Source organism: Anabrus simplex, chromosome 5 (genome assembly GCF_040414725.1).
Source record: "Anabrus simplex isolate iqAnaSimp1 chromosome 5, ASM4041472v1, whole genome shotgun sequence".
In the NCBI taxonomy this organism is placed as follows: Eukaryota; Metazoa; Arthropoda; class Insecta; order Orthoptera; family Tettigoniidae; genus Anabrus; species Anabrus simplex.
In genome coordinates, this window is record NC_090269.1 from 393,811,262 (window position 1) to 393,832,795 (window position 21,534).

General features: G+C 40.2%; 1 long non-coding RNA gene across 1 annotated transcript in view; it reads left to right on the forward strand.

Moving 5' to 3' along the window:
* Positions 1 to 21,534, forward strand: part of LOC136874989 (uncharacterized) — a 69,019-nt gene that overhangs the window by 20,140 nt on the left and 27,345 nt on the right. Inside the window, exon 3 of the long non-coding RNA XR_010860333.2 lies at positions 1,937 to 2,019. This is a non-coding gene — a long non-coding RNA (uncharacterized lncRNA). The remainder of the gene's footprint in view (positions 1 to 1,936; positions 2,020 to 21,534) is intronic.

Below are 21,534 nucleotides of genomic sequence, written 5' to 3' on the forward strand. Positions count from 1 at the left end.
CCATGGGAACACAAGTAATTTCAAGGAACAAACATGTGACATACAATAGGGTGTTGATGTCATGATATTCCGGGATGAAATGACATTGTGTGAGGATATTGGGATTGTCCTTCTCTTTTACTGTTGCTCTCTCCTTCTGTACTGTCCTCTCATAATGTTTATCCTATTGTGTTCTTTTTCAAGTTCCTGTATTATAGGTAAACTCGTGTCCTCACCCCAAGGAGGTGCAGCTCTTTTCAGGTTCACCTCCAGCTGCATATAGCATTTTCACCACTTACAAGCCCTCCTGCCTTTTTAAATGTCTGGCATTACCAGCAATTAGACCCATTCCTCCGAGGAGGGCAGCTAATGGCGCTAACCATTATGCTACAATTTTGACGTGATACAGTACTTGTTGGTTCATTTCCATTTTAAAAATTTTTAACATTGATAGTAAAATACTGAATTTATTGAGGAGGAATGAAATTTATTTTGTCATATGTTGAGATATGGGCCATTCTGTCATCTGTCGATTACGTAGATGTAGACACTAAAGAGGTGCTCCATGTGGATACCATGCATCCTTACACATGCTTCAGACCCTCTTGTCAGTGAATCATGAACTTTTGAGATCACCCTGGCTGTACTCAGATTTGGTTGCTTGAATTGTTTATGCCCCTGTACCATGCATGTTGTGGATAGGTTGTTCTCACACCCATGTATGTAGTGTTCCCATAACCAGAAATCAAAAGGATTCAGGACAAATGAATTGGGAGAATGTGTTACTGGTATCTCCTCAACTATTCATTCACCCTTGAAATGTTTCCTGGGTTAGATGCTGTTTTATAGGGTATAGAAGTTGGGGTATTACCGTTTTCTGCATGAAATACATCTGTTGTTTTTCTGCAAAGGTAAAGTTCTGCAATTAAGCTGTTAATTCACTGTAGATGTGAAAATTGATGATACTCAATGCCAGTTAATGTTTGTGGTAAATGGTATGGTCTTAAGAGTCTGTCACACATGATTCCTGCTGACACATTGATACTGAAGCAAACCTTATGCCATATCTCCATGATTGCGCAGAAAATTGATGTCTGCCTGCATAGATATGTTTTGGTAAATAAATATGCCATCTTCTTGTATTTCCTGCAACTTCTGTAAGTAAAATGCTGTCTGTGAACTGTGGATCTTCAGTGTCCAAGCTAGGAGCCAGTGGCAGAACTCTAATCTCGACATAGTTGTCTGGTGGCCGAAGAGCTTGCACATGTTGGATAAGAAAAGGATAAAGTAACTGATTGTGCAGAACTGACCATACAAGTGTGTGGTTATCTCCAGTAGCATCAGTTCTTCACAAAACTTGTTGTTGAAGAATCATGTCTTTTAAGTCCCAACACATGCTTCTCCAACTCCAGCATGTGGTCTGTGTGACTCCTACTGGATCTGTTCTTCTTGCTGCGAGTCACCAGAATAGCCCACTGAATATTACTGCAAAAGGAATGCAGAATTGTGGATGTTGTTCAGCGTTCATGACACGGGCCTGTAGCTAGCCCATAGTGGAATACCATGTCCACCATTTCCTTCAAGAAATGGTAAGACTCAGTTTCACTATTTAAATAATTCACTCTGTACAGAATCTCCAGTTTTGCACTGATACATTACTGCACTAACAGCACAACCTCAACTCTACCAGTACAACAGTCAGTGCACTGCAAACACAACCATCAGGAATGTACACTGAACTTCAACAGGAATATGATCTATATCGAATGCTACACATATTCGGCACAAATAGGATTGCCCAAATCCCAACAGATGTCATTTTTGGATATGTAAATTTAGGGTTATTCTGGCATTGATAAATATTACCTCCTGTAGGAATATGGGGCACATTTAACATTCTTATTCTTGTTACTTCTTTACTATTGTTTTCTTAATTTACTTTCCGTATTTCTTACAGCCTTCAGCGGACGTGAAGGATGAACTAATCATACAAGAACCTACACTTGATCATCTTCTACCATATTTCAAAGAAGAGGAGATGTAAGTACAATTTATATTTTACACCCCTAACACTTGTTCCCTCTGTGTGCAAGTCAAGATCCCAGGTTTGAAGCTTTTCCATGTAGTTCTGTAGAAAGTTGGATACTTTGTGTTGTGCAGTGTCAGCAAGTTTACATGACCAAACTCATGATAACTCAGCTGTTGATCCTCGAGAGATTTGGTGTACTTTGCTATCTAGTATCCGTTAGAGTGTGATAGACAAGCAGGCGGCTGGATGTTCTGCATTCCTGCTTATTCCTATAGGCTCAGGTTTTGATTTCTGGTCTGGTTGTGTATATTTACGTTGATCCAAGAACTGGTTCAAAGGCCACTCAGCTTACATGATTAGAGTTGGGGTGCTTTGTGACAGTGAGATGGCTTTCCATGTCGAAAGAGGCAAGAATAGGGCTCAGAAGATTGATTGTGCTGACCAGAAATCACCCCATAATATGGAAGCCTTGAGTCTGAGTAGTGATCGCCTCGTAGGCCAAGGCAGTCCCATTATGGCTGTCACTGTGGGATCATGTTTTTGATGTTATGAAATTCTGTCCAATTTCAACAACCCACTCCACTCATTTAATGTGACATTCATGCGAATATTGGCTAGGCCTTCGTCTCACTTTACATGACATTTGCCCGCCGTGGCTTACGTACTAGTTTATATTTTGATCACCCCTGCAATGGTTTCCCTTTTGCTATCTTCGATAAATAGAACAGGAATATGGCTTATTTACAGCTCTCCTTCTCAGAACATGTACCATAATAGAATGCCCAGTTGTTGCCTCTGAAAGCACAAATTTTAATTATGTGTCAGTCAGTCTTGTAGCCACAGTTCCGTGTGTGGTAAAGGCCAGTGATAGCAATGCTGTTGGTGAGTTATTGAAAGTGATTTTGAGGACAGTGGTATCAATTATCATGATAATGAAGAAGAGATTTTAAGTGAAAGTGACAGTTCTTCTGGTAAATGATACTGTGAAATTGTATTGAAAGTTCTGTGTGCAGAAGCAAAACATGGTGACTAGGTTGTGGGTTAGTAATAACGGTAGATAGATAGATAAGAAATGGGTGAGCCCTGTCTTCACAGAGCTCCACACGTAGGTCTATGAAGACCCTTTGTGCCCCTTAAACAGGTTTGCCTAGTTCAGCCCTAGTGCTCCTATAAAGGATACCAGGGTCCGGTTATTGGCATTCCTGATGTCTTCCAGGCTCACAAAATGTGAGCCAAGGTATCGATGTCTAGTGCTTGCAAGAGCCTCGCACTGACATAACACATGCGCGGAGGTCTCCTCCTCCTTACCGCATCCTCTACACATCGGATCCTGGGTGATTTTCATGATGTGTAGGTGTCTCTGTAAGGTATTGTGGCCTGTTACCAGTCCAACTACCATTCTCATTCTGGTCCTATTCAAATTCATTAGGACCTTTTTATAACTTTGGCTAGGCCCTTTGATAAGTTCACGTGCCTGCCTTGCTATAGTTAACCTCTTCCAAATATCTAAGTGAGACTGGTTTGTCCTCTGGGATATGACCAGTCTCACGCTTCGGAGTGACACTCCCAGGAAGGGCTCTGGTCCTGTGAAAGAACCTTTTGAGCCTTGTTTCACTAGTTTGTCAGCTTCTTCATTTCCACTGATACCTGTGTGCCCAGGGACCCATAATAGGGTAACTGAGCTAAATTCACACAGCTGATCTAATATCCTTTGGCATTCCCATACCAGTTTTGATGTTGTTTTAACTGTACATAGTGCTTTTAGCGCTGCCTGGCTATCACTGCAAATAGTGATGCGTCTTCTGTGTCCAGGCATATTCCATATATATACAGCACAGGCTAGTATTGCGTATACTTCGGCCTGGAAAACAGTAGCACATTTACCCATAGGAAGGGAGAGCCTTGTCTTAGGCCCCCAGACCCCGGCGCCTGTGCCCGTCTCCGTCCGCGCGCCATCTGTGTACCTTGTACAGCCCCCTGACTTAAGATGGGCCCCAGCATCCGCGGCCCACTCCTCCCTTGTGGGTATCACCACTGTAAATTTATAATTCAAATTAAAGCTAGGCTTCATCAGATCCCCGAGCATAATTGTCATAGGGCAAGTCTGGTGAAGCCTTGTAAGAATTGAGGCATGACCTCTATTCGGGTTTTTGAAGGACCATCCTCCGAGTGACCAGAGGCGATAGGCACTCATTCCCGCTATTAACTTAACATATAAATGTAAGGGGGAAAACCTAGGATGGCCTCCATTGCACATAATGGTGTAGTATCCAGTGCCCCTGTTATTCCTAGACACGCAAGTCTTTGGACACTGTTTAACTTGGTGGTCACAGTTTTACTCTCCGAACCTGGCCACCAGACTAAAGATGCATAGGTGATCGTGGGCCATACAGTAGAGATATAGAGCCACTGGACCACCTTAGGTCTTAGGCCCAGAGTCTTCCCGACGGCCCTGCGACAGGCCCACATAATCTTGCGAGCCTTATCCACCTTATAATCTATATGTTTCTTCCAACTCAGTCTTGCCTCAAGGATTACCCCTAGGTACTTAACTGAGGTTGTCTTAACTAATTTTTTCCCAAATAGGAAAGGCTCTGACAGTCCGTCTAGCCTCCTCCTCCTGGTAAATACCACGAGCTCCTTCTTATCGGGATTAACCGACAAGTCTGTCTTGTGGCACCATCTTTCCACCCTACGTAAAGAGCTCTGTACGAGCTCGGAAACCGTGCTGGGGAAATTTCCTACCGCCATCAGGCTTATGTCATCTGCATAGCCTTGGGCGTATATTCCTCCAACATTTAACCCGGTAAGTAGTTCATCCACTACCAGACACCATAATGTTGCTGATAATACTCCTCCCTGTGGACACCCCCTGTCTATATTAGCTCTCAACATTACAGCGTTGAGGGTAAACAGAACTTGACGGCCCTGCAGTGAGGCCATAATCCATTTTAGGAGCATGTTGCTCACTCCTCTTCTCTCTAGACTACGTTCTATGGAGCCCAAAGATGTATAGTTAAAGGCCCCTTCTATATCTAGGAATACAACCATAGCAAGTTGTTGCTGATGCAAGGCACTCTCTAGCCTAGAAACTAGCTGGTGTAGTGCCGTCTCAACCGACTTCCCTGGTTGATATGCATGTTGATGAGAATGCAGGGGAAAGTCCCTTAATACTTTCTCCCTGATATGTCTATCCATCAGTCTTTCCAAGGTCTTAAGTAGAAAAGACGTTAGACTAATGGGTCTATAATCCTTAGGTCTTGTATATGAAGACCTTCCGGGTTTAGGTATATACACCACCTTCGCCTGACGCCACAAGGAGTACACGTACCCCATAGTGAGACAGGCTCTAAAGATTCTGACCAGGTATGGTATAAAGCCCCCCCCCTCTTCCTGAAGAAGTGCCAGGAAGATCCCATCCACCCCTGGGCTTTTGTAAGGGGCAAAGGATTCTAATGCCCACTTAACCCTTCTTGGGTAACAATCTCTGCCGCTTCCTTCCAGCCACTTTTATCGGGTCTGAAGGATCCGCTCGATTCTACCTCACTATTTGTGACTACCAAACCTGGAAAGTGGGCATCAAGCAATAAGTTCAGGGTCTCCCTCTCTGTGGATGTATATCCACCCGGAGACGACTCCAATGAACCCAGCCTGGCCCTTCTATCCAAGGTTAAAATTTTATGAAGCCTTGCCGCTTCATGTTGACTTTCAATATATTCACAAAACTGTCTCCAAGATTTCCTAGAAGCCTTTTTGACTTCTGACTTGTACCTTCTTTGTGATTCTTTGTAAGAATCTAGGTTTTCTTGACCCTGAAGTTCCCTGTATTTATTCCAGAGCCTTCGTGTATTTCTCCTCAGGTGTTCAAGATAACTATTCCACTTGAAGCTTCCTGTTACTCTTTTTGCCTTAACAATAGGGCAGTTTAATTCATAAGAGATAACCAGTGTCCGTGTGAGAAAACTCGCACTGAGCTCCAGCTCCTCTTTGTTTTTAATTATATTTGAGGGTCCTCCCTCCATTCCCCTCCTCACGTCCTCCCTAAAAGACATCCAATCGGTTTGCCTAGGGTTTCTGTAAGACGGGATCTCGAGGGAGCCCTCTATATAAAACACAATATGTCTATGATCTGACAAGGAAGGCTCCAAAGAAACCTTCCAGTCTTTAAATTCCTGTATGATTCCCATGGAACCCAGGGTAAGATCTGTGATCCCCTCACTCCTATTATAAATGAAGGTAGGGGTATCACCAATGTTCATGATCTCAAGATCAGTTGTACATAGAAATTCTATGAGGTGCTCTCCCCTTCGGTTTGTATATTTACTTCCCCAAATGCTGTGATGAGCATTGGCATCACATCCTACTGTGAGGTTTAATCCTTGTTTCCTACAGTATATCACCAGTCTCTTGAACTCCTCCGGTGGGGGTGGAGATTCAGAGTCTCCTGGGAAATATGCAGAGCAGACAACCAAGTCTTTTGGCTGTCCGCCCTCTTCATATCTCACTAGGACTCTAGTAATGAAGCCTGGTATAGCCCAGGCGTTGTGATCTTTAACTAGAGTAGAACGCAGCCCGGAAGGCGGTTTGAAGAGGGTTGCGCAGTAACATTCGCGCGCTTTGTAGTATGACGTGTTTTCCGCTGAGCCAATAGAATCATTTTAGTAAGAGGCGCCTGTTTGTGCGGGTCACAAGTGAATGTTTCGAGTTTTATTTGTAAATATCATAATCAACAAATTTAGGGAACTATTTGTGTGTGTACGATAGATCCAGGAAGAGCAAAAAGACAAGTATTCCGTCGACAGGTGAGGGAAATAGTATTTCAAGTGTATTTGTATTTTGTAGGCATGCAGCAGCAGGCGTTCATAGGCGGAGAAGGTGAGGAACGCCATGTTGCCACGCTTCAAAAGAAGACAGCGCTCGCGTGTGGTATCGGCCTGCGAACAGCACAGAGGATAAAACAAGTTTCGGAAATAAAAATAATGCGGTGTTCAGGTCGCCAGAGAAGAACCCTTATAGGAAGAAGCCAGAGACGGTCCTCGATGATTTCAATAAAAATGTTCTGCGTACAACAATATTTGATATGTATAAAAACGGTGACTATCCTATGGCATTGAAACTTGACCGTCCATTTACCTTCCTTAATATCTCGAAAATTTTCCTCAACACTTTCGCGGGGTTTGATGGTAAAAATTAATTTGGACTTTTAGGAAACGTTTAAGCCCACGAAAAATATAGGTCATCGCTTTGGAATTCAAGATATAACTGGATGAAAAAATGTTTACACATTCATGCTGTTATGCTCTCTGCACTTCGCCTTCATTTCTCTCAACTTCCATTTAACATCTTTAATATCTCGAAAATTTCCCTCAACACTTTCTCGAGGTTTGATGTTAAAAATTAATTTGGACTTTCAGGAAACTTTTAAGCCCACAAAAAATATCGGTCATTGCTTTGGAATTAAAGATATAACTGGATGAAAAAATGTTTACACATACATACTGCTATGAGTAGCCAAATTGACATCTCCGCACCTCATACTTCTGTCACTCTCTGCACAACGAAACCGCCTTCCGGGCTGCGTTCTACTCTAGTATACATGCTCTAGGCTTCTCCTCTGCTATTCCACTGAATAAAGTGAAACCTGCACATTTTAGTCCCATGATATGCCCTTGTCTAAGCCAGGGTTCTTGTATCAGGGCGACCGAAAACCTGCCCTTCTGGATACTTCTAATAAGTACCCTAGAGGCTGCTATGCAATGTTGTATATTTGCTTGTATGAAAGTAATCATTCTTACCTTCATGCAATACTTTACCTTATGCGGTCTCCGGAACGTGCTGCTCCGTCTCGCGCGATGAGTCTTGAGGCTTGGCTTGCCCAGGTTCCTGTCCGGGCTCCTGCTCTTCGTCCCTGTTAGTCTCGGTATTTTCTGTGGTTGGGTTGGTCCTCTGCTTGTCACGCTTGCCCTCCACCAAGGTGAAGGTAGCCACATGCACCCCGCAGAAGATCTTCTTCCCCACCACTTTCTCCACGTCTCTGGAGTCCATGCTGACCACAGGTAGGACACCTCTCTTCTCCTCCTTGCGGTCGTAGACCCTCCAGCTGGTGGAATTTAAGCCAAGGTTCTGGCGTGCCATTCTTCCCAAAAGGACGTTATTGTCCTTTGGTTGTCCTGGTATCCAGACCATGACTCTCTTGGAGGAAAGAAGTTTATCCATGCCCACAATTGTGAGCCTGGCTCCTTCCCACGGTTGTATACCTGTAACAAGACTGGAAAGCCATGCTACGGTCTCATCGTTCTCGGCTATAATGACAGCTGCACCTCTCGACAGATAGCAATCCAGGAACTGAGGCTTAATGGGCCCCTGCTCCGGAAGCTTGTCTATCAGATTGGTGATAGCCTCTTCCACAGCTTCCACCTGTTTCTCGGTTAGCTGCTGGTCAGGATATCCTACAGGTACTATGGCCATCCTGATCCCAGCTTTAGCTATCCTGGCATCTTCCACCTTGGTTTTTTTGCGGGTCTGCTGGTCTTCTTCTGGGGTTGCCCCCGACAGAAGTCGTTTCCCCGCTGGCATCTTGGTGGGTGGGGTCCTCTGTGCTCTAGAAGCAGAGCCCTTTTCAGGGTCCCGCCTCTTGTGCCCATTGGATCCCCCCACAGTTGTTACTGTCGTGGTATTAGAAGGCCCCTCAGCTCCCGGAGTTAAGCCCTCTTTGGTCTGCTCCCGGACCTTTAAGGCCTTCTTATATCTCCTCTTCTCAGTGCCAGAGCGCTGTTTCTTCTTTTTCTTCTGGACCTGTAGATTGCCCACCTCTTGATTGAGCCCTCTAACTGTCGAAGATGAACTATCCCAGGGTATCTCCGAGGAGTCCCCTTCGGTTGTTGTAGTATTTCTCTCGGAGGCCCCAGAAGAGCTCTCCAGTTTACGGATGGCTACCGTATTCATTCAAGTCCCACGAGTAGCTAGGGAAATATATGTCCGCCCAGGCAGAGCCCTGCATACCTGGGTATGGCTGCTTACTTCGAGAGGGCGCCAAGTATCTCGAAGGCTCCGTTCAAGACACATCTCCCATGTGCCATGCACCCCATCGGCACGGGTCGCATTACACCTTAGGGTTGGGCAGTGCTTTAGGTTCCTCCTCCTTGTATACCGAATGGTTACCCAATGGGGCTCCATTCGGCGTCGCAAGAAAGGAGCTACTAGTCCCCTCACCACGAAGAGGATCTTCAGTTGAAGAGGGTAACCAGGGTTAGCCCCCTACAATTGTAGAAGCACACACGAGCGGGTTAGTAATAGTGATAAACAGCCAATTATTCATCACTTCACAAGCTCTCACAGGGTGTCAGTAGAACTGAGAGACAAATATTTAGATAATTCTCTATCAGAAATGCCTGTGTTTTTTATGGAATATATGGACCTTTGGTTTTCCCACTTTGTATGGGAAACAAACTTTTACACTACGGAACAATTATTGGACCCAGATAGGAAAAGAAAAGAGTACATGATATCAAGTGGTTTGACACTAATGAGGATGACATTAAGGCGTGCTTTGCTCTCTGCATTCTGATATATCTGGTTCATAAATTTTGAAACCTAACACCATGGCACTGCAGCTCTGAAGGTCCTTGGTGGATTATTATTGTACCTTTGGTGGTATTGATTACAGTGCAATACTCCAAAAGTCATATAATCACTTCACATAACCCTTCTATTTGAAGAACTATTCGTAAGTAAAAAATATACTCTTAACTGTTTGTCATAGTGCAGTGCTGGAAGCCTGGAGCTGGCAGCCATAGGTCTGCCACAGCGGAGGGATTTGTGTTGTGTTGTCAGACTGCCCATAGCTGATCAGCCATTATTGTGGTTGGTGCTTGACCTAAGTGAGGACATTGAATGATCCCAGGTCCTTAATAGTGCACAATTTGCGGAAATAGCGGTAAGAGGAACTGTTTATTTGTTTACTGGAATAGCTGCTTGCTAAATGGCCAAAGAACCTGCCAGAGCTTTCATTGTCTATTGTCAGAAATATAAAGAATTGTTTCCGGACATGGTTTTGCTGGCGGTGTGAAATATTGCCATTATCAGGCTCATTCTTTACAGTTAACAGTGGTACGCCTAGTATGTATGGAAATAAACATCTATCACTTTTCACCTTCGTGTGTGCAGTATTCTGTGACCTGGATGGTTACAAAATATCCATGCATCGCTTGAAAGCTTAGATCCTACCATCATATGTGTCAGTAAGATTTGGTTGTCCAACAAAATTTATGACTCGAAATGTTTCCTGACATGCTGATATTGATTTGTAAGGTCCATTGCCATAGCTGTGTAGGGGGATTTATAATTGCGGCCAAGGCAGAATGTCACCCAACTTGAGTTCATTATGTGGAGACAACATCCGAAGCACTGTGGGTAGAAATGACATGCAATAAACATAAATTCCTTATTGGAACAATTTGTCACGCCCCTAAGTCATCTCTGGAGGTGAACTAATTCTTCTCTCTCTCTCTCGGGTGTCTAAGATGTACGACAAAATTACGATATCATTTTTATTATCGGTGATTTCAACCTAGAAATTATGTTACCCAGAAATTCTGCCCCTGTTTCAAATAACGTCTTTGGAAATATTCCTTTCTGCTTTCTCTGATTTATTCCTTCTTCAATAAATATTCGAAGCCATGCGTATTATGTGGACAACACACTCAACACTTGACCTTTTCCTAAGTAACATATCACAATGTGTCCAATCCCTTAATATTATTCCTGGATTCTGTGACAGGCAATTCCTACAGCACTGTCCCATATGAAACCACCTCCCAAACTCTGTGTTAGAACAGCATTTAATTTTTGCTGAAAAACCTGGAACAATCTATGCACTTTACTATCAAACTGCTTCCCTGTTCTCACCTCAAACATTACCAGCAGTGTAGACATAAAGAAGACGTGGCAAGACTATGGGAAAATTTTCTTCTAATGTGTAGAATAAACCACACAAATAGTAAACATAACCAGCAAATGTAAAACCTCATGGATCACCAAGTAGACAGCACAAGGCTTTTGAAGGAGGAACTGCCTGTACTAAAAATGGAAAAGAAATCCAATCAACTGTTATTGGGATAAGTACTGACTGGCTAAAAGCAAGGCTAAACAATCTATTGGAAATTCCTGTGATTCTTATATTCATGGTCTCAACACCAACTCCATGGAACTATGGGCATTTCTCAGAAGTAAAAGTTGGAACAGAGATCCATCTGTATTTAAAAATAACAGTACGGAGTCTCTACACCACAAGAAATAGCAGAGACCTTCAACAGGAAATTTAATATCTTCTCAGCCCCTACTGGGAAAGAGAACGTGCCATATTGAAGGACAAGTACCCCTCTCTTCCCTTTAACCAATCTTTATTTCTCAACAAGTGAAATCGCGGATAGCCTTCTGTAAACAAGACCACATGCAGCGACCGGGCCATTTTGAGTGCCAGCAAGAATTCTCAAGAGCTGTGCAATCACCTTGATGCCTTCTCTGTGCATTCTCTTCAATCATTCCATGAATACCAGGACAGTGCCTATGGTATGGATAGAAGCCAGCGTAGCGCCAGTTTTCAGAGATGAAGACAAGGAAAACTTGGATGATTACTGACAGTTTTGATAACATCAGGGGTATGTAATTGTATGGGATGTCTAGTTGTTTTATATATGTTAGAATTTTTCAAGGAGAGAAGCCTGTTTATCTCAAACCAGTACAGCTTCATTCCTAGAAAATTGAGCACAACATTTTTAACAAAATTTGTTGATGACTGGAATTTCTCTCTGGAGCAGGCAGGTGTCTCACAAATAGACTGTGTGGCACTGGACTGGAGCAAGGCTCTTGACCAGGTGTCACATCAAAGACTTCTGTTAAAACTTGACAACTACTATATTAGGGGTAAACTGCTGGCATGTCCGGGGTCATTCTTGGTGGGTCGAACACAATGTGTTGTGCACGGAAGAGCCAAATCTGACCAAACCACAGTTACTTCTGGAGTAATTCAGGGTAGTGGTATAGGGCCCCTGTTAGGTAAATCTATTCCCTATAGTAGTCTTTGTCTTGTAGGTTGGCAGCTGTATAAAATGTGTACATTATTAAAAAGACAAGATGTCGGAAAGCTTAGTTCGCATTTATTTCATGGTCCTCTCAGCCCGGTTGAACTTGCCTCAAGCTCCTACAGTCCACCATCCTATGCAAGGTAATTAACCCAACCATTGGATTACAGTCACTTAAGTATAAAATTTCATGATTCTGATCGAATTCAAACGAATATTAAATGCTTAACCAAGTTAACCTAGCACAAACTTTGCCCAAAGTCACAACTAATCAAGGAACTTGCAGCTAGGTTATGGTACAACTAGGGCTACCTTTCGCCCAAAGTCATAACTTCTTACTAGGTCCACAACCGTCCACTGCTACAACTACCCTGGCTAGTACCATCTATTAACAAATTCACGAACCTTTATAAAATATTGTAATTAGTTCTTACTTTTCCGTTCATCCAGAAAGTTACGTGTTACCTCGGAATAATTATTATCCACTACACTGCAGATCACTCAGTTAGGATGGATTCTAAGCGGGGAGTATCCACACCAAATGAATGAATGAGAAGACAATGTACAAAGATCTAATTCATTCTTTATTAGATCTGACTTCAGTCTTGAGAATCAAATACGATGATTCTGGTCCATAGAGGAAATAAGTCATGAAATTCGTTCACCAGAACATGCGGAATGTGAGAAAAATTTCATTGACACTACATTAAGGGATGAGAGTGGAAGATATGTAGTAGAATTACCTCTGAAAAAGGAAATAAACCTAGGAAGCTCAAAGGAGATTGCAAGACGTTTTCATTTCCTGGAGAGAAAATTGCAAGTGAAGAGCAATCTTCGTCGAGATTATGTCAAGTTTATGAGGGAATATGAAGCACTTGGACACATGGTTGAACTTCAACCAAATTCCACACTAAGACAAACAGAATATTACCTTCCTCATCACGCGGTTCACAACCATTCAAGCAGTACTACCTAGACAAGGGTGGTTTTTGATGCCTCTACAAGAACCGACAATGGCGTGGCACTAAATGACATTTTAATGGTAGGACCAACAGTATAGAATGACTTATGCTCATTGGTCATGAGGTTCCGTATGCATAAAATAGCCTTTACAGCTGACATAGAGAAAATGTACCGACAAGTAAGAGTGCATTACAAGTTGTCCATTTCATGACCGTATCGATGTTTAATCAAGAAGTAAGTATAAATAACCACCTAATCGATACTTTATTAATGCCTCAGGCAAAACTGAATAAAATTAAAACTTACAGGACATGTTTCGACCACTTAGTGGTCCTCTTCAGCTGTATAAATAAAGAACTGAAAAGAAAAACATTGACAATAAGCACAATAAGCACAATGACAATAAGCACAATGTTTTTCTTTTCAGTTCTTTATTTATACAGCTGAAGAGGACCACTAAGTGGTCGAAACATGTCCTGTAAGTTTTAATTTTATTCAGTTTTGCCTGAGGCATTAATAAAGTATCGATTAGGTGGTTATTTATACTTACTTCTTAAGTAAGAGTGCACCCAAAACATCAACCCCTGCAATGCATATTATGGCGAGAAAGCCCTCAGGACGAACTGAAATCCTACGCCCTCACTACCGTCACGTATGGCACATCATCAGCAGCTTACGTAGCTACAAGATGTCTAGTACAGCTGGCTATGGATGAAGCAACCAAATTCCCTCGAGCGGCTTCAATCCTTCGCCAAGATTTTTATGTGGATGATTGCATCTCAGGAACAGAGACTTTGGATGAAGCTCTAAGGCTGCGAATCAAACTTCAAGACCTTCTTCAGCTTGAAAGATTTCCATTGAGAATGTGGTCGACACATAGCCCAGAACTCCTTGAATCAATTCCAGAGAACATACGAGAATATAAACATTCATTGACTGACAGTGAGAGCAGCGTAGTAAAAACGTTGGGTTTAACTTGGCACCCTTTAACGGACCAATTTCAAATCAACTGTATTCTGAAGCCACATCAATCGATCTCAAGGGAATCCAAGTGCTCAAAACGTATGGTGCTGTCCATAATATCATCAATATTCAACCCACTAGGGCTGATAACTCCCGTAGTTGTTCTCTTCAAAGTCTTCATGCAACGCCTGTGGCAAGAAGGTTCAGGATGGGATGATCAACTACTCGGGAATTTGCTCGATACCTGGATTGACCTATATCAACAAACACCACTACTTAATAATTTCAAAATTCCAAGACTGGTCCTCAGTGAAGGGATAGTGAAGAATATCGAGATACATGGCTTCTGTGATGCCTCATAGACTGCTTACGGGGCTGCCGTGTACATAAGATCTCAAACCTTGTCCCATCAACAGTCTCTCTAAATGGAGACATATACAAAAAATGACTCAAGACTTCTGGAATATGTGGTATAAGGATTACTTCAACACACTTCAGCAACGTTACAAATGGACACAAGAGCATCCTAACCTACGTCCTGGTGATCTTGTGTTCATCAAGGATGACAACTTGCCTCCTCTTCAATGGAGAAGAGGATTGTTGGAAAAGGTCCATCTCGGAGATGACGGTCTCGCCAGAGTAGCTACTGTCAACACCACTTCTGGTGCCATGATGCGTCCTATCAACAAGTTTTGTATATTGCCAGAAACGAACTGGGAATGATCATCAAACTACAGTTTGCTTGAACATTATCAACGTACTGTTATAAAAATCGTGTTTGCCCTATTTTTGTGTGCATATGTTCCATTTTATTATTTTTCTGCAAAAGGCCAATACCTTTTGGTGGGGCGGTATGCCAGGTAAATTTATTCCCTATAGTAGTCTGTCTTGTAGGTTGGCAGCTGTATGAAATGTGTACATTATTAAAAAGACAAGATGTCGGAAAGCTTAGTTCGCATTTATTTCAGCCCCTGTTGTACCTGATTTATGCTCTTGAAATACTGGATTGTGTAAATTCGACCATGGCATAGTATGCTGATGATGCAGTCATTTACAGAGCCAAGAAAATATTGATGATCTGGTACAGTTCCAATTAGATCTGGATAGTATAGCTCTATGGTGTGATATAAATGTTAAGACTAAGCAGAGCTAGTGAACCACTCTAGAAGCGGCCTACTCTGCATGGAATCCAGCTACGAACTTCTAACTCCATCAAACAGCTCAATATTCATGTTACGGATAATCTACACTGGAATAAGCACGTGGAGGAAATGAGGTGCAAGGCATATTGAGCACTACTGTAGGTTTTGTCTGTACATGTCTCTCTGGAGGAAGAACTAAAGCCCTATGAATAGCCTATATTTCCCAGGTATGGCACATGTGAGGAAATTATAAGGTGTTCATTGATGAGCAAACACAGCCAGGTTATTGCCATCAGTGAACTCCTTATGTAAACAAATAGACGTAGCCTCTCTTAAGAAATCCCTGACAGGCAACACATATCTCTCCCTCCAGTTTAATTTTCACTTTGTTAATAGAGGCTAAGGAGTTACTGTTATGTCCTCAACCCCCTCCCCATCCTTCATCAGAACAACCTCATATTTAAATGAATTTTAGGCAGGATCTGCTCATCTCTTGAACCTTCTACCACTGAATTAAAACTGCTCCTCTTCGCCACCTTCTTCATGCAGTAAAGAAAATATATATAAATAGAATCCCACATGTGATGTATATAATGTGTATAAATTAGAATTAAGAATGATGTGTGCAAATACAGTCGAATGCTGGTGGATATGTATGTGTTATTATTTATAAGCTTCATTTTCCGTATTGATTGGATTCAATTTATAGACAAGAAAAGTGTTCCACCGATCAATACTTATTTATTGTGAATGAATTATTACACTAGTACCGGTTTCGGCCTATTATGGCCATCATCAGCTAGTACATAACATTTATAGTCATTAGACAAAATTACAAAGATGTTACGTTAGATCATCTGGATGTCTAATGAAGAATGGAAGTAAAATATATTGCAGTATTGTTATGTTAAAATATTTGTGATTAAAGATGTACAACAAAATTACGGTACCTTTTTTATTACCTGTGATTTCAACCTAGAAATTATATTACCCAGAAATTCTGCCCCTGTTTCAAATAACGTCTTTGGAAATATTCCTTTCTGCTTTCTATGATTTATTCCTTCTTCAATAAATATTTGAAGCCATGCATATTACACGGACAACACACTCAACACTTGACCTTTTCCTAAGTAACATATCACAATTTGTCCAATCCCTTAATATTATTCCTGGATTCTGTGACAGGGAATTCCTACAGCACTGTCCCAAAAAACTGGAAATACTGAAACAAGAAAGCAAACCGAAACCACTAACCATAATCGAAAATAAGGAAAAGAAATAAAATTCCTATATCGCAAAAAACATCATCTCAATAATGAACTTTATTCAACACATTTCAAAGTATCCCATGTACTCCCACATAGCTAATGGAATTACTTTCAACACATTTCTAAAGATAAAATAAAGGATTTAGCCATAAAGAAACAAAAATACTGGAAACACTGAAACAACAAAGCAAACCGAAACCACTAACCATAATCGAAAATGAAGAAAATAAATAATAAAATTCCTATTTTGCAAAAAACAACATCTGAATAATGAACTTTATTCAACACATCTCAAAGTATCCCATGAACTCCCACATAGCTATTGGAATTACTTTCAAGGAATTTCTAAAGATAAAATAAAAGATTTAGCCATAAAGAAACAAAATACATTAAACAAAAAACTGGAAACACTGAAACAACAAAGCAAACCAAAACCACTAACCATAATCCAAAATAAAGAAAAGAAAAAATAAAATTCCTGTATTGCAGAAAACAACATCTGAATAATGAACTTTATTCAACACATCTCAAAGTATCCCATGAACTCCCACATAACTATTGGAATTACTTTCAACAAATTTCTGAAGATAAAATAGAAGGTTTAGCCATACAGAAACGAAATACATTAAACAAAAAACTGGAAACACTGAAACAGCAAACCAAACCGAAACCACTAACCATAATCGAAAATAAAGATCCTTCTATTCTTAACAAGAATTCCCAACATAAATTCCACCCACCCATAAAAAATCTCACACTAACCGCATTTGATGATGTAGAGACGGCTATGTTGAGCAAGGGACCCAAAGGCAACTGGGGTAATGCATCATCCTATCAGAATATTATAACTGCCGTCACCGAAACAGAACTCGCTTTACAGAAAATCCCGTACGATATACGAGACGAAGTTAGACACGAAATCAGTGGAAAGATCCCGCAATACATCAATAACATTCACAATAATAACCTAAACATGAATACCACCAATAAATCGAACCTAATCAAACTCAAAAACAAAAAAAAACAGAACAATCTACTAATAACAAAAGCTGACAAAGGCAACACTACGGTTATTATGGATAAGAATGAATACATAACAAAGACTAAAGAATATTTCTTAGACAACACTTTTTCAGTAAAACACAGAGATCCAACCAATAACATACAAATGAATTTAAAAAAATCTACTCAAGAACACACACTTTCTTCTCACCGAAACAGAATCTGCTGAACCCCCAATTACCATCCGCAAAAGCGTACCCTAAAATACACAAAGAAAATGTACCCATGAGACCGATTATAAACTATAGAGCCAGTCCAACCTATAAATTATCACAATTCATTCAAAAATTTTTGAAAAAGCGTTATTCCTTTTTTAGATTTTTGCAACAGAACCAAAGAACTGAAGATCAAACAACATCATACTCTTGCTTCATTCGATATAACAAACATGTACCCTAACATTCCTATCAAACAAAGAATCAAAATAATAGAATCTAACCTAAAAAACCATAGCAACTTGAGCACCTTAGAAATAGAAGAATTCATGAATCTACTCAAATTCGCCGTAAACAATAACTACTTCAGATTTCATGATACCATATATCAGCAACAAGGCCTACCTATGGGATCTCCTGCTTCTGGAATATTAGCAGAAATATATATAGACCACCTAGAACACACATCAATCAATAAAGTAGATAATATATATTTTTGGTGCAGACTTGTCGACGATATCTTCGTAATTATAGATAATTGATCCACTGATGCAGATACTATACTAGACAAACTTAACACTTTAGACCCCCAAATTAAATTCACTAAAGAAACCGAAAATAACCATACCTTAAATTACTTGGACTTGACAATAACCAGACACGACAACCACTTATCTTACAAGATCTACAGGAAACCCACATACACTTTAAATACAAAAAAAAAATGACTCCATTCATCCTAACACACACAAAAGAGCAGCCTATTATAGCATGATATATAGAGTTTTTAATATCCCAATGACAATAGAAGGTCAAAATAATGAAGTAAAATTAATCCACGATATAGCCAAACATTTAAAGATAAAAATTTCATTGTTCCGTATTGAAAGTATTAACGTTAAAATTGAATAATTGAAAAAGAGGTTCAACCTATTCAATACATAAGAGAAAGAAATGTAGTGATTACATTCTTATTTAATAGTAATTAGAAATGGGACCGGTTTCCACCCTAGTCCAAGTTAGCGGGTTCAAACCCGGCAGAGGTAGTCGGATTTTTGAAGGGCGGAAAAAAGTCCAATCGACACTCCATGTCGTACGATGTCGGCATGTAAAAGATCTCTGGTGATACATTTGGTATTTACCCGACAAAATTAATTAAATCTCAGCCATAGACGCCCAAGAGAGATCCGGTTTACACTAGGTCCGCTAGATGGCAGACAGAGTAAACCGGAACGTCGAAATTGACGAGCAGACAGCCAGATGGCGTCAAATTGAAATGTCTGCAAACGGTAGCTGAGGCCATACGATTATTATTATTTAAGAAAAAGATTAAGTGAACTCTGGATTGGTATAAGATGAAATATAAATTGATGATGGGGTTAGAAATTGTGAGTCACTTAAAAGAAAACAGTACGTAATATTATGAATGGTAGTACGGCACACGCAATGATAGGTAAAGTCTCACAATGTTTATGAATAGTGGAGAACGGTCACATGGGTCAGTTTTTATACACCGTCAGGTACAAAGTCACAACACTATAGAACAACATATGAAGATCCATAAATATGTTGAAGTCGAAGACGAATAGATTGTAATAATATAATATAATATTTGAGACATACACTCAAGGTCATGCGCTGCGGTCTCGAACGCCAAAGTAGAATGGATAATATCCTGAAGATCCAGTATTTGCCTCGGTTGCGGGAAGTTAAGTACGTATATATAGAAATATACAACGCAATTCAGTGTAAATGAATGAGTAATTGTGCTCCTGCTTGGAAAACAGTTGACTTGAAAGAACAATTATAAAGATAAAAAAATATAGTAAAAAGCACAATATCGGAAAACAAATGAAAACATATATGCATAGTGCGCTATTTTTAAAATGATAAAATGTAGGTCATGATTGAAGTAGTCGAAGTTGGCGCATGACAAGAGTTAAAATTTGAATGAGGAGAACCGAAATGAAGGTAGGTTTTTTTTTAAAATAGAAAAGGTAGAATAAATTAATAGATTAAGAGTGATAGTGAAATAAGAGAAGAATAAAAGAAATTGAAGTAAAATGGTGTTGAGGAAGGATAAGATAGGGAAATGAAGGAGGGGTAGTTTAGGGTGGGTTAGGAGGGTGGGTTATTGGAGGTAGAAAATGTGGGTGGGAACTTTGTAAGGCATGGAAAATAGAATTGGGGTTTTGGAATTTGGAATTTTTGAGAAGAATAATTGGGTTTTTCAGAAATGTCGTTTAAATTGAAATTAGGGTTGAAGTACTGGTCAAGGTGGATAAAGCAATTTTCAGTAATGTTTAAGAGGGGGCCTTTGTTAATGATTTTAAGTATTTTCATGTCATTGTCAATATTGGTGAAACTATGCTTGGAGTCTTGTATGTGTTGTCCTATGGCAGAGAATCTGTTGTATTTAATGGCGTTGATATGTTCAGAGTATCTGATATTGTAGTTGCGGCCAGTTTGTCCAATGTAGGAGGAATTGCAGTTGTTGCATTTGAATCTGTATACACCAGATTTAGAAAAAGCATTAGACTTATTTAGAGATTTAGAGTTGTGTAAGATATCAAGATTTCTATTGTTAGTTCTAAAAGAAATTTTCATGTTATGTTTTTTAAAAATATTAGTTATTTTATAAGCATCCTGAGTGAAAGTGAAGGTGGAAAAAGCAGTTGGTTTTATTGTGTCTTTAGATAAAGTGGTTTTTGGACGGTGTTTGAATTTGTTGATGATGCGGTTTATGAAAGAGTTGTTAAATCCATTGAATTTAGCACTGATCACCGGGAGCTGGCAGTTTGCTTCTATAAATCTATTCGACTTCGACTTCAACATATTTATGGATCTTCATATGTTGTTCTATAGTGTTGTGACTTTGTCTCTGATGGTGTGTAAAAACTGACCCATTTGACCGTTCTCCACTATTCATAAACATTGTGAGACTTTACCTAGTGGAGAACGGTCAAATGGGTCAGTTTTTACACACCATCAGATACAAAGTCACAACACTATAGAACAACATATGAAGATCCATAAATATGTTGAAGTCGAAGTCGAATGGATTTATAGGAGCAAACTGCCAGCTCCCGGTGATCAGTGCTAAATTCAATGGATTTAACAACTCTTTCATAAACCGCATCATCAACAAATTCAAACACCGTCCAAAAACCACTTTATCTAAAGACACAATAAAACCAACTGCTTTTTCCACCTTCACTTTCACTCAGGATGCTTATAAAATAACTAATATTTTAAAAAAACATAACATGAAAATTTCTTTTAGAACTAACAATAGAAATCTTGATATCTTACACAACTCTAAATCTCTAAATAAGTCTAATGCTTTTTCTAAATCTGGTGTATACAGATTCAAATGCAACAACTGCAATTCCTCCTACATTGGACAAACTGGCCGCAACTACAATATCAGATACTCTGAACATATCAACGCCATTAAATACAACAGATTCTCTGCCATAGGACAACACATACAAGACTCCAAGCATAGTTTCACCAATATTGACAATGACATGAAAATACTTAAAATCATTAACAAAGGCCCCCTCTTAAACATTACTGAAAATTGCTTTATCCACCTTGACCAGTACTTCAACCCTAATTTCAATTTAAACGACATTTCTGAAAAACCCAATTATTCTTCTCAAAAATTCCAAATTCCAAAACCCCAATTCTATTTTCCATGCCTTACAAAGTTCCCACCCACATTTTCTACCTCCAATAACCCACCCTCCTAACCCACCCTAAACTACCCCTCCTTCATTTCCCTATCTTATCCTTCCTCAACACCATTTTACTTCAATTTCTTTTATTCTTCTCTCATTTCACTATTTTTCTTTTTGCTAGGGGCTTTACGTCGCACCGACACAGATA